General features: G+C 39.9%; 1 protein-coding gene across 2 annotated transcripts in view; it reads right to left on the bottom strand.

The window, feature by feature from the left end:
* Window positions 1-19,919, bottom strand: part of apba2b (amyloid beta (A4) precursor protein-binding, family A, member 2b) — a 103,828-nt gene that overhangs the window by 81,423 nt on the left and 2,486 nt on the right. For both annotated transcript variants that reach the window (XM_057342976.1, XM_057342985.1), the window contains exon 2: window positions 5,013-5,051. The gene's annotated coding sequence lies outside the window, so the exon portion shown is untranslated. The remainder of the gene's footprint in view (window positions 1-5,012; window positions 5,052-19,919) is intronic.

Genomic DNA, 19,919 nt, shown 5'->3' with positions numbered 1-19,919 from the left:
TATCACTTCCCGGCCGTGTTTCATTACCCTCACCTGCCCTGTGTTATTATCCCTCGTTTGTGTTCCCTTTAAATAGTCCTCATGTTTCATTGTCTTGTTGCTCGTGCATTGCGTTCTATGTACCTTTGTATCCAGTGTGCCACCGTTGTGTTTCTCAAGCCTGTCTAGTCAATGTACCTTGTTCCTGCTGTGAGTAAATGTTTATCTAGTTTATGTTAGTTTAGATTAAGTGGTCTGTTAGTCTAGTTAGTAGTTTATTGTTCCTGTTAAGTCTGTTATTCTTATCCCCCTTGTCTTTGTTATTTTACCCCCGCATGGGTTTTTGTTTTGTGTTTATTGGTTAAATAAAATCTGTTAACCCCTTCAATCCCGCCTGCCTGCAATTGGGTTCTTTCCTGCCGTCCTTGACACGAGGAGGTTGCTTTGATTCGGATAAGTATGTGAGTACCGTTGGTTTTTCTGTTCGTAGAACCAAGATATGTTGTTGTTTTTGTTCTAATATTAGCTGTGTGATGGAGCAGTTTTGAGCGTCATTGTTTATCTGGAATCGCTTTAATATTGTACTCGTCCAGATACTGGAGAGAGAGCGAGAGCGCGTTGGTGCTAAAACTGTAGAGAGAGTGCGTTTTACTCTCTTACTCAATGATGAATAAACTTACATTTTAATCCGCGGGTCACATGCATTCCGAACCATAGAGTACAATCCGTACGGATCACGGATCATCCGCGATACGTTTCACCACTATACCGCGGGGGAGAGGGAGAGGAAACGCGCGTTGTAGAGTTGTTTGTCCGTTTAGGGCTGCTGTACAAAACAGGGCAGCGAATTCAATGTATGTAGGGCTGCTCTGTATGTAGATATAAATGGCTTATTCTAAGGTATTACAAACATAATGGTTCATTACGTAAGGTCTTTATACACCTCTGAAGAAATAGTTTTGTATATTATATTGCATTTCTGTCAATAGATCCTCCTAAAAACCCTGTATTGTTCCTTTAAATAAAAGTATGTAATTCACAAAAACGGTCCATTTCAGTGCTTTAATATTATATATGATGTTAATTAAAATGATTGGTGCATTATTGTGTTTTACATTTATAAGGTTGGTTGATTTATACTGTATATACATACTGTTGGGCTGTTTTAATCTATATAAACGTGTCATATTCTCTAAAATAAAATATAATTTTTCTGGCTCCATATTTGTTTAAAGTCAGAATCATCTCTCCTGTGTCCTGCTGCTGTCACCACGCAACATCAGCAGGTGACGCAATTACGAAATCCTCCGCGAGGCTAGGGCATCTCATTTAAGTTCGGTTTTTGGACATTTGAGGTTGTGTGCTTTGAAGAACAAGTCCTCGTTTTTAAGTCTGCGACCTTAGAAGGTTGCAATAACTTACATTGCGTGACGTTCCTTCGTTCCTTCATTTTAAAATATGCTTTTTAAAACGCGTTGTTTATTTCAAGGTTGTCGTCTCTTTTTACGGGCATTCCCGAGTGATCGATTCTTTTGAGTCGATTCTTTTGAAAGCATTAATTGAACAATGGGCAAAACCATTTGAATAGGCTAATGAATCAGTTCAAATGATTTGTTCAGTTCGCAGCACGATCTGAATCATCTGAAGCAGGATTACTCACTCCTCGTAGCGCGAAACTTAAGAACACGCAGAACACAAAGAGCGTTGGATGAAGTGGATATGAATCTATATCTATACAATCAAAACTGCAAATGTGTCATATTGTTTGCCAGCAATGATAAATGCCCGCCATATGCGCGCACCCGCGCGACCTGTTCGTCAGACACAGCAACATGCGCGTTACCTGTCAGACACAGAGACGTGGGCTTGCAGAAATATACATTTGAAGAACAGAAGGAAGAAAACTTGTTGATGGGCGTGTGGTTCACTGTTTACTGTTTGTTTACAAGTAAGAGCGTTTCACAACACACACGTGACACAACACGAGAAAACATGAGCTTTGTTCAAAAATGTGTATTTCATTTAAGAGAGCACTGCAGATGTTCTAGATCATCTTAGGAAATGCTCTGAGTTTAGTTCATGCTTTAGTTTGACATGGTCTATTATTCTAAATAAGTTGTGTAAACTACATTGACATCAGGACTAGATGAAATTTACAGAAATGCTTGTCTCTTCTGTGTTTGTCTATTCTTTAGTCTCTCTAGTATATTGCAAAGATATCTGCTTATGATCATTAAAAATATTGATTAAAATGTAATATTAAAATATTGGCGTTAATATTAATTTTATGTAGTAGGCCTATATAATCAGATACAAAGTAACTAAGTAACTAGCTACTTGAGTAGTTTTTTCATTGCATACTTTTTTACTTTTACTCAAGTAGTTTTTAAAATAGTGACTTTTACTTTTACTTGAGTAACAATTTCTCTAGTTACTTGTACTTTTACTTGAGTAAAGATTTTGGCTACTCTACCCACCTCTGCCTACCTATCGGCCATCAAAACAGTATGTTCTGAATAGTATGAGTGGGAGTAGTATGAATACATGTCGGACATACTGCGTCTGCCATGTTTTATGGTCATGTGACCCATATGCTCTTTGACCTATGACGTATTAACAACAACTTACATGTGAGAGTTGATAAAAACATAATTTAGTCACGAGAAATTAATTTATTGGCACTTACATTAAAAACAGACGTCTGCCTTAAAGTTTTCCGTTGCTCAGCTCCCGTGGCATCATGGGATAGAGAATTGTCCACCCGATCCACACTCACGAATCTCGGCGGAAGTAGTAGACCATCCGGGTATATCTCGCCTACTGTTTTTTGCATACTGAGGTTTCGGACATACTATTCATGACTCATACTCATTTTCGCCTACTATATAGTAAGGAAGTAGGGGATTTCGGACGCAGCCATAGTTTCACTCTACCAAACGAACCTTTCTTGCTCTATGGTAGTCTTGCCTTATATACGGTTGCCTCTACTAATTAGCGCCCTCTAGGCCCCTGGTGGTATGACCCAGAAATGGCACCATAGGAAACAATAGAAAAATACAATAATAAGACCAAGTAACATTTTGCAGGTTACAGCATGGCGCCGCATTGCGTTTGGTGTAGACAGGGTGTTAGGCAAAAATGTATTTGAAGTGTAATTCGATTTTTTTGTTTGGTTTTCATAGGGTGACCATACGTGCCATTTTTCCAGGACACGTCTTGTCCAGGATTTTGGGTGCGTCCTCCTGAGGTTGCGTTTGTCGAAACCGTCATCGAGGTTCTCACATTTCAGTAAAAAAAAAAAAAACATAAAATTAACATGTATGTCTTTAAGAGGTACAATCATTGTAGTTTCATTCTTACCTTAAATTTTAACGGTTGCTTTTCTGAAATAAAACCTGAAATAATAAACCTCGATGATGTATGCGGTGGACATATGCGACTTCCAGAGGACGCACCTGAAATCTTGGCCAGGACGTGTCCCAGGAAAAATGGCACCCTAGTTTTCATCCCGTTCGTTTACATGGAGAGGGTGGGGTTTATGACCTATACTGCAGCCAGCCACCAGGGGGCGATCAAATTGCTTTAGCTTCGCATTTCAGCGCACCTGGTGCCACCTGTTTCAGCAAATAGTGCCATTTTATCCATTTGACCATATATATATATATATATATATATACAGTAGTCAACATTTGAAGTGGATCAAAAAGGTTGATCAAAGTTGTCCTAAGACAAGAACAATACCTGCTTTGATTAACTTTTTTTTGATCCACTTCAAATGTTGACTACTGTATATGTATATATATATATATATATATATATATATATATATATAATACATAAATTGACACTAATTTAATTTATTTGTCTATTTAAATTAATGCTATTTATACCATGCTTTTCACAATACACATTGTTTCAAAGAAACCTTCACAGAAATGTATTCATGTCTTAAATTCCATATGGTCCCAATCGAGCAGTTCCATTTAAAGCTTGAACAGTTCATTTTAAAGTTAGAATGTACCTGTCTGTAAACCATGTCCAACATACATGTCCAATTTCATTCTCAATGCATGTTTCTAAGACCCCCTCTCTCTCACATGACAAGACTGAGAAACTGCTTTAAACAGATGTTACGGTCGGGATTGTTTCTAAGATTAAAAGAAAAGTCATGATAAAATGAGCTTCCCATAAATAAATGTTCAGTTGACACCAGCAGCTGATCGACACAACAGAAGACTGAACTACCCACCTGCCTTCACAAAGAGCTTTCCCAGCCTGACCCCACCCAACACTGTTGCGTAAACCAATAAGCCCCCGTCTCTGCCCTGTTCCAAACCCAACAGTGCATCAAAACCACAGTGCTAAATACAGGTACAATTCCTCCACATATTCTCATAATATGGCTGTTAAATAATAATAAGAATGAAAACATGAGAATGGATAAAGCTGCAGTCTGTTATAGATGAGACTTAGGAGACTGGGGCAGCCATTCTGCTCTGTGATATTTCCTCCAACCCAACGCATCTTCAAAGACATTTCCTTCCCCCACAAACATCAACATTGGTCCTCTGAGCATAGATTGCACAGATTAACATGTGCTGGCGATGTGGAGAGCCTCCCCCACCAGTCCTTATTGAATTCACACACACCTTATTATATATAGCACATGGAAAGAACATATGTGGGTTTTATGATCAAATAGAAGGAAGCCAAGACAAAATCTGCAAACACAGAACTCAAGATTCACATTCAATCATTTAACATTCACGTCTGCTGTCACGATAATTCAATGTTTAGTAAATAATTTGTCTAATTTGATTGTTTATTTTTGATACCAATGAGACAGTATTCTGAGCTTGGACAGATTGTATCATAATTTCACAGAATTCTGAACATTTACAACACATTTAGCACAGGAGATGTGGAAACCGTCTGCAGCTTCTGTCAAAAGCATGGATATGAGGCACAAAAGAGAGCCATGTGTGTTGATGTCTGTTTGTGCTTAGAGTATTCTCTTCTTAACAGAGACTTACCGATTATTGCAGGGTGAAGTTTCTCTCTCAGGAATGAAACTACAAGAGAAAAACAAAAAGATTAATGACAACATTAATCTAGGAGGTTTACACAGAATGTTAAGTATTTTGTTGAAAAATAGCGTGTGAGAAACACTGCATTGTTAATACAAAGTCAAATTCCACATTTCTCTCACACTTCTTCATTCATATACTTTCATAAAGACACACACACACACACACACACACACACACACTTGAATCTTCTTTTAAGGTGTCATGACCAAAACATTTCCAATGAGTGGTTACATCATGCAAGATAGAGGACAGCTACAAGTTTGATAGACAGGTGTAAGTAACAAACAGCGTTCAAATGGAAACCGTAGGATTTTTTCATTGGCACATCTCACACTTTGACTCGGTTTGGAGCAGAGAGTTGATTTGCGTGCCGTGATTACTGAGCATCAGCTCACAAAGAGCCTGATTCAATCAGCAGCGCCGCTCCTCTGGCACACTGCGAGAAAGAGAGACGGAGGAGGAGAAGGGGGAGTGTCCCATCCGACACAGAGAGAGGCAAAAGCAAGTGATGCCGAGAACACTCTCTCCCTCTCTCCCACTCTCTCGTTTTTTCTTTTACTCCTGACAGTGTCACTTGTTCTCCTGTGGGGGTGCTGCTACGCGAGCAGATGTTTTCCATTAGATAAGGCTGATAATGACACCACAGATGTCCCCCACAGACTTTGGTGACTTTGCCAGTAATTTGTACACCTAATTGTAGATCTGTCCTATAAATTTGTCCGTTTCCTAAGAGACGTACGTCTTCCAGACGGACCGAGACAAACAAAAATCAAATCTCACGCTGTCACGCCCTATTTTCTGCTTCTGTCCCAATCCCAATGAGAAGAAGATTCCCATCAGCTGCAATCGACTGGAGACGACAAACAGGAGAACATCTCTATTTAAACAGCACAGCAGAAGATCGCACGGAAATAATTTATCTGAGGCTTTCAGGATTTATGATTAATGTAATTGTTCAAGAAAACAGGAATGAAACTATTGTCTTGCTGGGAAACTGTGTTCCTTAAAATTCAATGCAACAGCTTCTGGTAAACCACAGTAATAAGTGGCGCAGGAGGATTAAACTCCATGGACAGCTGGAGAAAATACTGAGAAAAACACAAAAATAATGAGAAATGTTTTTTTACTCACTCTCATGTCAGTCAATACCTGCATGGCTTTCTTCATGGAACAACAAAGGAGTTATTTGTAGTTCAATGTCCAAGCTTTTATTTTGATAAATAAGATGATAGTGATAAGTGAATCCCGACAACAGCTGTAAAGCATGATTTCAGTGACTTTTTCTTTCTCACACAAAGCAATCATGGCTTCAGGAGCTAGCAATACATTTCAAAAGTTCGGATTTTAGTTAGTTAGTTTAGATAGTTATTTTCGGGGTAAACTATTCATTTATAATTCACACACACAGTCTATTGGACTTACATCACCATCTTCCTCTTTCCCTCTCACAAAGCTGCACCCTCAAAACCATTTCAATAAAAGCTGCCATCTGGGGCGGAAGCAGAGTCTAATTTCCCATCCAAATCCTGTCAAATGGCAAGCCAGCTAAAATCCCCTCTCAACCCCTGCAGACCTCATGCTCGATGCCCTCTCGTCCATTATGAGCGCAGAAGGACAGGCACTAGTGTCAACGTAATGGGGAGGGGTGAGCTCTGAGAGATATGCTCTCACTATCCGTCCATCATTGGCCTTTGATTACGAGGTTGGCATGTTTCTTGTCAGGACAGCATCAGATGATTGGCGATGAAATCAGATGAAAGCCCTAATAGCTCAGCTGCACTTTTACTGTAGATAGCAAAGACTGGAATGTCCCTTCTTCTTTATCACAATAGCTCCACAATGCAGTAAAACAAATGTTTTAATCTTTATATCATAATATATTTATTTGCACATATACCTATTTAACCAAAAATAACAGTTTTTCAATAGTATATTTTACAATTTAAACTCAATATTCAACAAGTGATCAAGAAAATACAATAAATGCATATAACTGCAAGCTGAAACTTTTTAGCTTAATATTTTAAGTAATAAAGTTAAAACTTTAGTTTTTGTGTTTATAAAGGTTTCACACTGCACCAGTATCAAGATCAATAGACCTTCTACTGTGTGAATAAATGCATTTATGACGCTTATATTCACTTACAGCAACAACAGTTGTTCCATAAAATAAAACTTTCGAGCAGATACAATTTCATCCTGTCTCTAAAACGAATTGATTTTTTTATTCTGAACAACTAGGACCACATACCACTGTGTGCATCATTTCAATGCTGCAGATGGAAGTAAACAGCCTATTTGTGTCTTGAAATGAGTGCTGCATTTCCAGTGAAGAGTGAGTACGGTCTGACTCAGTCTCCCATGGGAGGAGATAGCTTTTCAAGGAGAGGTGGAAAACAATCTGAGCTTCTTGGCAATGGCTATACTTCGTCAAACCAGATAATAGATGCACCTTTTATCACCTGACAGGCATCATGGTGTTGATTTTATACTATGTGGCCTTCACAGTAAATAGCATTGGTAAGCCAACAGAGAAGTTGACGCACTAGTGTTGTGGCATTTACAATATACAGAGCTTTATTACAAGCCCTTTCTTATCTGTTCACCGTACACAGTGTTGTTAAAGTATTATATCCTGCTGCGCATCGTCCTCTGCGTTAACAGACTCTTTTGAACTTTGTTCTTCCTCTGCCTGTGTGTTTCAAACCTTGTTGTTACAATTTCCTTGATAATGCTTTCTGTAGAGAATAATAAGTTATACCTGTGTATACCTAAAAACAACCGTAAGGCTCTCTTTGTAATACATAAATATCACAGTAAACCCGCGTATGTCAATAGAAAAAGGCAGTGGAAAAAGATAAAGTCTGTTTATTTTCTTACAAAAAACGTATATACTTTTAAGCAGATAAATGTTTAGTTCTTTATTCTTTTGTTGTTATTTGCTATCACTGTGCACATTTATATTGTGAAAGACGATGTTAATAATGTCTGTCAATAATCCCGCTAAAGCTCCAGATGACTCCTGCTGAATCCTACTATAGCTCGATAAATATGATGATTATTCACACCAATTACAGCATGTCAGGGATAGTGTTCAGAAACTCTGCCTCTGGAACACAGCGTCGCTGTCTCTGGTGCTGAAATTCACATCACACTAACAAAATCCAGTCTTTATGGAGAATATTGAGATGTAGTTGACGGTGCTTGTATAAAACATAACACGGGACTAGCATTCTGCCATTATTTGAATTCTACCTTTACTGCTTATGGGCACTCAGTTCTGGACAAATGGGTTTCTCACCTATAGATGTTTATACTGTAGATCCATAGATCCCTCAATCAAGCACTCCAGAGACACAGACACATCTATTATTTTGGAACTGTCCAAATTTCAGTTGCTGACATCACTCCACAACATTACGTAGCCTAGCCTCTGTGATGAACACAGAGTAAGACATTTGAAAGAATGCTTTTAAGAAAACAGTTCTTGGCCACCATTGACTACAACAGTAGGAAAAATTGCTTTATACATTTCTTTGTTCTGTTGAGCACAAAAGAAAATATTTTGAAGAATGTAGGAAAGCAAACAGTTCTGGGCCATTGTAAATTTTCCTAGTATTTATGGTAGTAAAATGATGACAGAATTTTTATTTTGGGTTATCAGTCCCTTTAACTGAATATTACAGTTTTTTAACTATGGGTAACTAATGTAATGTTGTGTTGGCTAACTAATTAATCTCACTATATTTGCTCAGTTTAGCAAATATAATTACCACGGTTGCAGAAACACAGTCAACTTGCTTTGGACTGGACTGGAGCGTTTACAAAATGGCTTGGCAGGGTTGCCAGATCTACATAACAAAACCAGGCCAATGGTTAATCAAAACTAGCCAAAAACTAGCACGTTTATAGATAAAATCATCCAACCTTAAGATTGACAGCTGATGAAAAAAATATTTCCACCTTTAACATACAAAACAAATCAACTCACAGCGATGTATAACGGCCAACAGAAAAAGCTTTTAATAATATTATATATATGAAGATATGACAAAACTTTTGGCTGATGTCATTGTATCAACATGGAACTATTCTGATGGTCAGCAAATGATGGGACCATCAGACAGAGAAAAGTTCATACCACATTTTAAAGAGTGGCTTACAGTTATCAAGGCAACCACAAAACTAGGCAATCAGAGACATAATTCCCCTGTGAGTCCTTTGCTTGTTTGAGTTTACTGACTTGTTTGGGAAGAAATAAGTTTTTGAAGAAAGTTTGTGAGGTAGTGATTACTAGTGAATAGCAAATGGTTTTAATGTTTTTTCAAGGCTTACAGGATTGACTTGAGTTTCTTGAACTTAATATGGTTGTGCCAGTGAGTGATCAAAACTCTACTGCAAAGAGTCTCAAAGTAATGACCTGGATGGGTGATGTTAATCCATGTCTCTTTTTTGCTCTTTCATCTGTTTCCATCTCCATGAGCTTACTATCCCTATGGCATACACTCTCTAAGACTCTCTCTCTTAAGCACTTGCTTCCTCGTCTTTCTCACAGCCTCCTTTTCCCTGATATTTAAATTTGTCTATTTCCCTTCCTTTGTTCTGAAGTATTAGCGCTGGCTTTAGTCTAGCAGCCATCAGTAATGCATCAGACCTGCTGACATCCCAGCAGCCACAGCCCAGCAGGATCTGCTGGAGAGAAGAAAATCTATTTCCCATCGATCTCTTTCCTTACATAGGCTTCCCTTACAACACGCTTTTTATTTTACAGGCTTGCATAAATCTCTTTTACCTGCCATTTACACTCTATCAGCCCCTATATAAGGTTACAGTTTGCCATGCCAATGTGCCTTTGTTCTATACGCTACAGAAATACACGGGTATGTATAACAATAGGATATTCCAAGGTAAAGAGGGTAACAGAGCACCCCTAGGGGTCAAGATGATCTGCATTGATCTGTAACATGAGTCTAGCGCCCGAATTTGACAGGATCAGAAACAGAAAGAGCCTTTTAAAAGAGTCTTTACTGTAGCCATTTTAGTCCAGTGTCAAACCTCTGGACAGGAGTGACATAAAGTCATCCAACAGCAATGTGAAAGACTGACAGCATGAAAACTCTGATAAAAATCATGTACAAATATTACTGTTGTATTGCTTCAAAGTGAATCTGAACTTCTTTGCAGTATTTGAGGTCTGAAAAAATACAGAGCATCTTTTTGGTTATTTTTACCTGCTTCTCCAGTTTTCATTTTCTTCAAATAAAAGCAAATAGAAATAATATTTTTATTTGAAATTTGGGATAAATATTCTTAGTAGTTCACAGAATGAAACAAAAATAATTATTTTACCTAAACACACCTACAGTATATTACCTACATTTAGAAAAATCTGCAAATAATTTTGAAATGGTTTCTTTTTTTTCACGGCCATATATTGTATAGATTCTTATTAAATATATTGCAGGAGCTGAATTTTGCCTTAGTACTGAACCCCAACAGAGACAACAACGTAGATTGAAAAGGAGGTTGTCCTTTACGTTGTACCTATTTCTTAATCACATTAAATGTAATGAAATCATTAAGTCTCATAATAGAGGTCACAGAAAACGCAGAAGACGTGAGGCTTTATTCTGGCAGTAGGTCGGACGTATCCAGTAAGGAGGTTAGGAACTCTCTAATAAAGTCTGAATTTGATTAGCGTTAAACCATGTGTGACTAATAGGCCATGGAGTCTCTTGCAAGTGCTGACACAAGAACTTTCGTTAATGATTTCAAAGTCGTTATCTGTTAACTTTAAAATGGCTTCTTTCGAAGCACTGCTTAGACTGGCCAAGTAACCAATGCCAGAGTGGGACTATGATTTGGTTTAAACCCTCTGTGGTTCATCTATTAACATGTGCTTCATTCTGAGGCTGTTGAAAGGAGAGGATCCAGGCCTCGAGCAATTCACGAGAACAGCACATGAAGTTGTTAAAGCAATTACATCTACTCTGTAGACACAGACCTGTCAACAGACAACAGGCATTCCAAATTGCTATTCATTTATTCCTAAAGGCTTTAAAGCATCAAATATATGCCATATACGTGCCTTGTGCCTTGTGTAGAGTTGGTGATATGACTGTAAGTCTAAATGACAGACAAAAATTCAGACACCTGTTCTCCTCAGATGAGTTTCCGTGTGTCTGCACCCACATTCTGTTTAATGATATGTCACATGTAAGGATCTTATATCTTGTTGTTGTATTCATTACTATAAATGCATCTGGGACCCATCACTCAGTGCAGCTCTCAAATGTATGTAGCTACTTAAATGACAGTTTCACGTACACAGTGAAGTTCACCCCTGATCTGTCAAGATCAAACTGATCGCTAACTCTAACTCTTAAGGCTGAACCACTGGAGTGACATGGACTATTTGACATGGACTATGGCTTTACTCACTTTCTGTTCTTTGAATGACTGTTGCGTTGCTGTCTATGGAAGAAGTCAGAAAGCTCCCAGACCTCTTCAAAACTCATACCTTGTGTTCTGAAGAAAAACAGACGTCCTAGGGTTGTCGAACAACTTGACATAATTGACAGGGTAATGACAGAATTTTCATTTTTTGGCAGTTTGCCTTTGTAATAAAGCTCAATAAAACGGGAAGGAAGGAGGCAGGAACCGGCGAACATTCAAACATTTTTAATCAAAATAAATAAACAATAAACCAGCAGTAAAACAGGCCGGCAGCCCCTCACGGACGACTGCCGGCCACACGAACATAAACAAAACTTAACTGTCCGGGCCCGGTCCTCTCTCGCCGTATGCTCCTGCCGCTCTGCCTTTTATGCTTCTGATATCCTCCGTGGGAGATACAAGGCCGGTGGCACCCAGCTGACGCTCATTATCAATCGCATCACTGGCCTCGCTTGCTCCTCCCACGGCTCTCGTCACGCCTCCCTCGTCACATACCCCCATCGCCCCTCACAGGCCGGGGGGTACCCACAGGACTGTGCCTACTCCCCCCCGGGGGACCAGTCTCAATGGCCCCAGCACCTGGGGGTATGGACCGACAAGACGAGAGAACGGAGACGGAAGCACCAGCGGCAACAGGGGCGGGAGAGGGGAATGAGAGGGAAAAAAATTAGTCCGGTTCCCCGACATGCTGGCGCTCGTTCCTCAACCAGCCGAGAGGCTCTTCCTCGCGGTGCCATGCGGTGGTACTGGATGCTCCCTCGCTCCTCCTCCGCCCCCTGGCGGCCGGCAATGGCTCCTCCGGATGAGGGCAACCGGCAGGACGTCCCCCGCTTCCTGCTCCTCCCCTACGCAGCGGATGGCAGCAGGCTCCGGCCCATGGCAAGTGGGGCTGACTCCTCCGCTCCCTCCCGGAAGGCAGCCACCCCACCTCAGACCCAGGAGCACGGCAGCAAGGTCCTCGTGTCCTGGCGGCCGGCGGTGGCTCCTCCGACCGAGGGCAGCCGGCAGCAGGTCCCCCACTTCCTGCTCCTCCCCGATCCGGCGGACGGTAGCAGGCTCCGGCCCACGGCAAGCGGGGTTGACCTCTCCGCTCCCTCGCGGACGGCAGCCACCCCACCTCAGAACCAGGACACGGCGCAAGGTCTTCGCCCCGTCCGGGCACACGCACCAGCACCAGCGCCTCGGGCAGCCGCTCGCGGACTTCTCTCGTCCGCGCTGCCCGAACTCTTCGGCACCGCGATCCCCCTCAGCGGCGAGGACTCTTTGACAGCATGTCCCTCCTTCCTCCCGGGTTTCGGCACCACTGTAGCAAACTCAATAAACGGGAAGGAAGGAGGTGGGAACCGGCGAACATTCAAAACATTTTAATAAAAAATAAATACATAAACATACAAAAGTAACAAAACAGGCCGGCAGCCCCTCACGGACAACTGCCGGCCACACGAACATAAACAAAACTTAACTGTCCGGGCCCGGTCCTCTCTTGCCGTATACTCCTGCCGCTCGGCCTTTTATGCTTCCGATCTCCTCCGTGGGAGATACGAGGCCGGTGGCGCCCAGCTGACGCTCATTATCAATCGCATCACCGGCCTCGCTTGCTCCTCCCACGGCTCTCGTCACGCCTCCCTCGTCACAGCCTTTAACACGAATTGACAAATGTGAAAAGAGTCTTTAAAGAGAACCAAATATTGTATAAGTGCAGTGGCAAACAGTTTATTCTTGATACACAAAACAAAACTAAGATAATGTAATAGTATCATTAATCATTCATGTCGAAAGGAAGTATAAGGATTAATGCATGAAATGCTTAGAAAATGCAATGCCAATGCAAAACACAGCTATTTACATTTATACGACGAGAAAATTATTTTATTTACAAGGTTGAGTATTCAGTACATTTTAATAAACATTTACATCCCAATAATACACTAAACAACAGTAGCAGCTGCAAATGAAAACACAGCCTCATCTGCATGCTAATAGAATAGGATCTCTCAGAGAAACCAGCCAGCTAATGATCAGCCCTATTGAATACACTGAAAGCTTAAGTGCTAATAATGATATAACTGAAGCAAAAGGCAGATAGAACAACACAGCACCTGCTGACATGATAACAGATACTTATTGATGAACAGCTAAACCTTGAGTTAACATACACACTGTGAATACTTCTCGCAAGATGCCTGTTTGTCAGTAGCTGCCAATGTTTGTCTTTCCTTAAAAGGTAGAAATGTTCTAGCCATATACACAAGCAAACAATTACTTTGTCAAGAGGCATGTTCAACAATGTGATTGCCTGTACCTAACCGCATGTGTTACTCAGTAGCGAACCCTCAGGGCCCTCTAGGCCCTCTGTGATGACCTAAACTATCATAAAAAATAATATTTAAAAACTTTTGAATATTATTTTCAATAAAAGTTGGCCGATTTCCCCTATTAGACATGTACAGTATATTTGACTTCCTGGATCGATGCAGACTCTTATCAACGTGAGTCTCTCACGAGAGTAATTCAAGATCACGGAGCAGTTCTGTTCTGTGATGTCATACGCTGTCTGCGGAGCCTGCATATGCTGCAAGAAGTCGAACGTGCGCTTACGTAGGGGGCCTACGATGAGGCTACCGCTGACAATACAATAGTAAATCAATGAGAGAGATTCATTTTGAGTGACCATAAAACTGATCAATCATATCATCTTTCTAAACAGGTTTTTTGCTAACTTTCCGCCATCTGGGGGGTTGTTCACCAGCAGTCTCGTAAAGTGAAAAAGGCACCAGAAGTTGGTTTGCCAACCGCCATAAAACTTCGAAAGAAGAAGAAATGCAGAAAACGTCATTCAAAACAGCATGTGGATGAACTTCGTTACCAAGTCTCGGGGAAAAAAAAGAGAAAACCTGATAAACGTTGTTCAATTAAAACAACAGGAGGAAGACTTTGTTATCAATTAATTTGATCATCAAATTGTACGATATTTATGATTTATTAGGCCATTCATAGCTATATTTGAGACGAGTGATTTTGACTGTGGTCAGTCTTAAATTTAACATATTGTGCATATTTGCTGTTATTCTGCGTAACAGTGACGTTTTATCAGATAAATGGTCAATTTACTACGGTCAGTTCCATATGTTTAGTTCACTGTACCAGTTCAATATTAAGATTTATTATAATCATAGTTTATTCGCTGGTGAATCTCTGTTTACTGTCTGCTAGTGTAGTCACTGGTTTTCTTTGCTGAGAGCGCTCTCATGAGGTGTCGCTTTTTAAACTGGTATTGTGTATGTTAGTCTGTGTTGGTTTTATGATCTTACTGGGAGGCAGTGTCTGTCGTGTGTGCCATTATTCCGTTGAAGAGCACATACGGAATATGCGTATGTGTCATAATGATTTGTATTGTATTGCATGTTATTTTGGTGATAACTCTCCTTCTGTGCTGTTCGGCTTGTTGCGTTTCAAGTCTGAAGTAGCATTGTAAATGTAGAGTATGCCGCTTGTAACAGCAAGGTCGCGTTGACTTTGTAGCAGTGATTGTGTGAACTCGCTCGTCTCGTAAATACAATAAATCCGACATGACTTGAACAGCCATTAATCCATTATGCAAGAATGATAATGTGACTGGATCTTGGTCTTGGTGGATAGTTCTGGATTAAAATAGACATTAGGACAGAAAGATTTGTTCCCTCTCCACCTGTGGTCCTATTAGTTAGTGAATCCTCCGTGCTATTAAAGACTGAGAGGAACAGTGGCTGGATCGTCTGATCTCGTTCCATTCAGTCTGCTGAGAGTGGACTCGTTCAGATGAAGACAATGGTGCCTGAACTGGGTAAAATCAAGTTAGCTCATTTAAATGCTAATGTACATGGATCTGAAATGGCGTGAGGCTAACTGTGCCACAGCTAAAGGAGAAAGATTTATCTGCCTTTCTCATAACGATATTCGTTACGTATTTGAGGAGCGAGGCTTTGCCTCTCCTCATATGGGAAATGACTGATATTGTGGGCCTCAAAAAGAACGCATTGGTGCACTTTAAATGTAGGTTGCGAGTTAGGCTTACATAAAAAAAGCCTTCGATCTGACTACACCTACACACATTTATGTTGATGAGTCAGCATTCCGTATATATGAATAGCTTTAGGCAGAGACTGCAGTGATTTAAGGTGCCGTTGTCCCAGCCGGGACTGGCTTCTGTGACCTTCAGACTGCAGTAAACACCAGCAGCTATAGCACAAGCAAATGACCCAGGGGTGTGAACAACAAATATCAACAGATCATCATCTCTCGACAGAGAACGGGTCAGTGCAGCATTTCCTTCTATTAGCACGGCACAAAACATAAAGCAGAAAACAAAGATGCTTGTATAATGTTATCTTATCCTACCTCAAAAAATAAAAGAAATCTAATTTATTTCTTTTTATTTATGTTTTAGCAGACATTGTTATCGACAGATAGGAAGGGAGCACCAGACTCATTGTCATTCAGGAGGCTGATTTTTACACTGCTGAGAAATGGAACACAAACACACTGCAAATTTTCACCTTCAAAGGAGGGCCTTGACATATTCCTCATCTCTCTTCTCTGGAGAGATGCAGTAGACTTCAAAGCAGAAAGTTGTTGTAACAAATTATAAACAAGAAGGGTCAATCAATTCTACAGAAGGCAGATATGCGTGTTCTGTGAAAAGATGTGTTTTACTAAGAATCAGAAAAGCTCCCGTGCTCAACTGTTGTTCCAGATTCATATCCCACAACTCCTAATCTATGGTATAGAGCCACACCCACTGCCAGCTACATTTTTACAAGACAGACAGAGAGGAACAATTTACTGACCAATGCCCGAATCACTCCATTTGGCCTAGGATGGACTCAAGTCAATAAATTATTAATTTTTGTATCATTTATCATAAATATCATGTTGTTTGTGTTAATATGGCCCTTAAAGAGTTAGACATTTATGTCCCAATGCAATATACTGTAGTGTACATCAATGTCAGTGTACTGGATTAGTTGCACTCGCTAAAAATCGCTTAGTGCAAGGTTGCATTAAGTTATAGTGATAGTTCACCCAAAAATGAAAATTCTGTCAACATTTACTCACCTTCAGGTTGTTCCGAACCTATATACATTTCTTTGTTCTGCTGAACACAAAGGAAGATATTTGGAAGAATGTCAGTGTAGCGAGGAAGGTGGGACGAGAGCCGTGGGGCAGGTGGCGTGAGTGATAATGAGTATCAGCTGTATGCGCGCCGGTCCCGCATGCCTCACGGAGGAGATTGGGAGCATAAGAGGACGAGCAACAGGACTGCCGACGAGAGAGGACCGGGCCCGGACATGTTAAGTTTTGTTTATGTTCGTGTGGCCGGCAGTCGTCCGTGAGGGGCTGCCGGCCTGTTTTACTGCTGTTTATTGTTTATTTATTTTTGATTAAAATGTTTAAATGTTCTCCGGTTCCCGCCTCCTTCCTTCCGTTTTATTGAGCTTTGCTACAGTCAGTAACCAAACAGATCTCATCCGCCATTGACTCCCATAGTAGGGATAATAAATACTATATGGGAGTCGCTAGGGGATGAGATCTGTTTGGTAACTAACAATTTTTCAAATGGGTTATCTTTCCTTTGTGTTTAGAAGAACAAAGAAAGGGTGAACTATCCTTTTGAGGCTGTCAATAAGTATTTACCATTAATTACTGAAGTGTTTCCTTAAGTTCTGTTGCGTAGCAACAAAGCCCTTAGTAACTATTTTACAAAAAATAAAAAATAAAGGACCAAAACAGATTCATTAGTCTCAAACTTGATTACTGATTCCATATTATTTGAAGAGAAGAAATAACAAAACACATTTTCTTTCATATCTAGAAATACTCCCTTAAAGATATGCAGTTATTGAGAGAATATTGGTTTGATGGATTATAGTGGGTGTTTTTCTATTTGTGCAATTATTGTTTTTGGTACAGTTTTGTATACCTTTTTGCTTTCTGGACCGTTATTATCCAAAGAACGTATCAAATATTTTTGTAGCTGTAATGTTACATTTGAGGTCCATTGTAGTCAATGGTATGTTCTATTAACTAAAGCAACCGCTTCTCCATTGCTGATTGACTGAAACCATCATGAAAAGCTTAGTGTAAATACTTACGTTAGGGTGATGGTTAAGACGTTTGTTGCAACACTCTTAAAGAAATTCCTTGATTTAGGGATGTTTCACCCTAAGGGCTTCACTTAGGGGGTTTAATGCAACCATGCACAGGAAATTAACAAAACATGTTCCAAAAAGTTATTTGTTGTGCTTTAAATTATAAGACAACGAGTATTTGGAGACTTAAACCATCTGCGATTTTGCCAGTGTATGTGTCAGTTGATGACTACACCAGAGTTTTCTAAAGGTTCTTCCTCATCCTGCTTGATAGCTTATGGAGGTTTTTTGCCATGCTTTTCATTAGGTTGTTCACTGAGGGCATTTTTATGCTCTTTTGCTCTGTGGGGTATTAGTTGTACAGTTGATTTTACGTTCTAAATAAAGCTATACAAATAAAAGTGGCTTGGCTACATCTCAACAGAGCAGGCATGACAGGAAAAACATTTGAACTGTAGCATTACAGAAGAACCCAGAACTAGTAAAAGAAATGACAATCACAATAAACGTTAGGGCTGTGTATTGGCAAGTGCTTCCTGATACGATACATATCACGATAGATGGGTCACGATACAATATATTGCTATGTATTTCAATACGATACACATTTGCGATATATTGCAATACTATAAAAAGAAAATGTAAAAAGTAGAGCTAGAAATACAACATGCTGTGCCCCACTGGGGTTTTCTGTAAGGATAAGTGTAAAAACATCCCTTACCTCTGCAGAGTGGCATGATGTGCGATGCATGGACCTTTAGATCAGAGGTTTGGGTTCTCAAACTGTGGATTGTGCCCCTCAAGTGGGTAGCACAGGGGAATAAGGTGGCTCACGCAAGTCACTTGGCTGTTGTGGTGCATTACAGTTAAAACATTGAACATGGGCAGTATAAAACCTCTGGTTCATCCGTGCTGTAAATGCGCTGGTGTCACATCCGTGAAAGCACAATTAATGTCATTGTTACTTTTCTTAATAAACTTTTTGTCTAATGCACTGCAGTAGCAAAGTGACTTGTGTCATGACTTGCGAAGCCTACAAACAGTATTATTTTATATAACTCATTACTCCATGACTTATTTTGAAAACCAGAGCACACCCACACATCAGCTCTGAGAGCTCCAAGCGTTCTTATATTTTTCGCCATGCTCGCTTCCACTTACTTTTGGCCGTATGTATATGACATGATTTTAAAAAAATATATATAGATAGTAGAGGTATCACTATCGATACACTATCGAGAAAAAAAATATTGCGATAGTTACATGTATCGATATTTTTGCACAGCCCTAATAAACATGTATTCCTAAATGTATGCAGTAGATTCCAGGGCTCAATGTAATTTAGATAAATATCACAGATGTTACATCAGATATGAGAGGTAGGTAAACATGCCAAGAGACATGCATTAATTTGTTTTTTATGGAACACAGATTCAATAATGAAGAATAGATTAAAAGCAACATTTTTGTCATGCTCTTGACAGAAACACTTTCTAGTATTCTTAGATCGCAAAACATTATATTCCTGTTTGATCAACATGAGGATAAAGCTCTGACAGCAGAAAATAACTAGTAAGTAATTAAAGGGATAGTTCACCCAAAAAGGAAAATTCTGTCATCATTTACTCACGCTTGAGTACTGTTGATGAACACAGAGAAAGATATTTGGACGAATGCTTGTAACCAAACTGTACTTAGCCACCATTGACTACTATAGAATAAAAAATACAATGAGTCAAAAGTGCCCCAGAGCTGTTTGCTTTACTACATTCTTCAAAATATCTTCTTTTGTGTTCAACAGAACAAAGACATTTACAAAGACGTTTTATCCTACTATGGGATAGCCAATGGTGGCCATGAACAAGCGCATTCTTCCAAATATATTTCTCTGTGTCCATCAGAACCACGAAATTGATACATATTTAAGTGAGTAAATGAAGACAGAATTTTCACTTTTGGGTGAACTTTTCCCTTAAATTGGAAAGTGGGTTTCCCTCTGTACCAGGTGAAAAATGAAGCAAAAGACACCAAACATTTTGCACACATCACACTGGACTGATAGCGTGCTACACAAGCTTCTTCCTCTCACAGCTCACAAAAGACACTTGAGTGTGTTTTAAAAAAATCTGACAAGTCATCGTGTCTGGCTGCTCTACTATCTGAAAGTAAACATCAGTCCAACTTCAAAGGGAAGTTAGATACATTGATGCAGCCAGCCTCTGCTGGATTCACTCATCTATGATATAAACATCAATATAAATCATTA

Source organism: Triplophysa rosa, linkage group LG1 (genome assembly GCF_024868665.1).
Source record: "Triplophysa rosa linkage group LG1, Trosa_1v2, whole genome shotgun sequence".
Taxonomy (NCBI): Eukaryota; Metazoa; Chordata; class Actinopteri; order Cypriniformes; family Nemacheilidae; genus Triplophysa; species Triplophysa rosa.
The sequence above is the reverse complement of the archived record's forward strand: the minus strand, read 5'-3'. Positions and strand labels throughout refer to the sequence as shown.